This window comes from Octopus bimaculoides, chromosome 4 (assembly GCF_001194135.2).
Source record: "Octopus bimaculoides isolate UCB-OBI-ISO-001 chromosome 4, ASM119413v2, whole genome shotgun sequence".
Lineage (NCBI taxonomy): Eukaryota > Metazoa > Mollusca > Cephalopoda > Octopoda > Octopodidae > Octopus > Octopus bimaculoides.
Window position 1 is genome coordinate 120,955,765 of NC_068984.1, and position 1,754 is coordinate 120,957,518.

General features: G+C 36.8%; 1 protein-coding gene across 1 annotated transcript in view; it reads left to right on the plus strand.

Annotated features, from left to right (window-relative positions):
- Positions 1-1,557: 1,557 nt before the first annotated feature.
- Positions 1,558-1,754, plus strand: part of LOC106868131 (collagen alpha-4(VI) chain) — a 24,344-nt gene continuing 24,147 nt past the window's right edge. Inside the window, exon 1 of the mRNA XM_014913262.2 lies at positions 1,558-1,625. The gene's annotated coding sequence lies outside the window, so the exon portion shown is untranslated. The remainder of the gene's footprint in view (positions 1,626-1,754) is intronic.

A 1,754-nucleotide genomic window follows, 5' to 3' on the forward strand; every position in this document is an offset into this window, starting at 1 on the left:
TCTCTCTCTCTCTCTCTCTCTCTCTCTCTCTCTCTCTCTCTCTCTCTCTCTTACACATATGTATATATATATTTATATAAGCTTTGTTTGCATACTTTTATATTCACTATAAATTGTTCAGGAATTATTTTATTTATGTTTATATATGTCAGTGAATTTGTGCTAATTTACATGTAAATTCCCGGAACATATTGGATCATCACATAAATAATGCGGTTTTTTTCAATTACATGAACTAAAAGTCGGAGAGGGACGGGATAAATTACCTGCATCAACTTGCTATAAAAGCAGGTAGTAATTTTACCTTGTCTTTATTCTTAGTGCAAAGTATGCAGAGTGCAGTTCAATTTTAACAGTTATTTTTTCAAACCTATAATGTGAGTGTCAATGGAGCATATTCGGCATATTTTGCTTTGAGTTCAATAAAGGTAACACTACAACGGAAAGTGCGAAGAATATTAATGCAGTGTATGGGGATCGGACAATAAGCGTAAGCCATTGTCAATGGTGGTTCCGGAAATTCCGAGCCGGAAACTACAGCCTAGAAAACGAACCTCGTCCTGATAGACTTGTTGAGCTCGACGGGAACGTTCTGGTGGAACAAAATCTCATTGCAATCGTTGAGGAACTAGCCGAGAAGCTTGGATTTGGTCATTCAACCACTCATCGACATTTGCGTGCCATTGGAAAAGACAGTAAGTTGGGTCAATGTGTTCCTCAGAAATTTCCGAGTCTAATAGTGCGCAGAGAGTGAATGTGTGCTCTTCTTTGCTGTCGCGTCTCACGAATGAACCTTTTTTTGACCGAATAGTGACTGGTGACGAGAGTCCTCGTTACAAATGTCAAGCGCCGAAGACAGAGGGTAGGGAAAGGATATGTAAGGTTCAGTCCAGTTTGAAATTTTCAACCTAAACCAAACAATAACAAAGGAGATCTACTGCGAGCAGCTTGAGCGGCTTCAGTCAGCGCTAGAAGAAAAACGACCATCTTTTGTTTCAAGACGAAAGGTTTACTTCGATCAGGATAATGCTCAGCCACATACAGTGAGGATAACATTTCAAAGGCTGGAGTAGATTGAATGGGAAACGATACCTTACCAAGCATATTTGCCAGATATTGCTCCACCTGATCATCATTTATTCCGCAGTCTTCAAAATCATTTGAACGGAAAAAGTATGAATTCTGTAGACGAGGTAAGAACAGTACTGGGGGAGTATTTTTTTTGTCACGGACAAGTGACTTTTGGAAGAGGTGCGTAACAAGTCTACCAGATAAATGGAAGGGCATTGTAGAAAATGACAATTACAAAAGAATTTTGTTTAACTTCATTTTAAAAATATAAGAAGTATAAAAAACCCGCATTATTTATGGGATGGATGATCCAATATATATAAACAAAGACAGACAGACAGACAAACAGACAGACAGACACACACACACATTAATAACACCTTTGCTGAAACGTGTCCCACTCGTTTAGTCCTCTTTCTTTGCTCACTACCTAATATATATTAATGTAAATGATAATTTTATTAATACATGAGTTTTATTCTTTTTTTTTTTTTGTTATACTGTATCAGGTTCTGGATCATATTCATCAGATTTCAATTACGAAATCATTGATGGTAATTCCCTTTTCTCTTTCATCATTTTACCCGTGTAGCCCTTCACTTAAACCCGCATGGTTTTTTCTGAGCACAATGCCTTCTATATTTAACCCAATAGTGTATATATATATATATATATATATATAT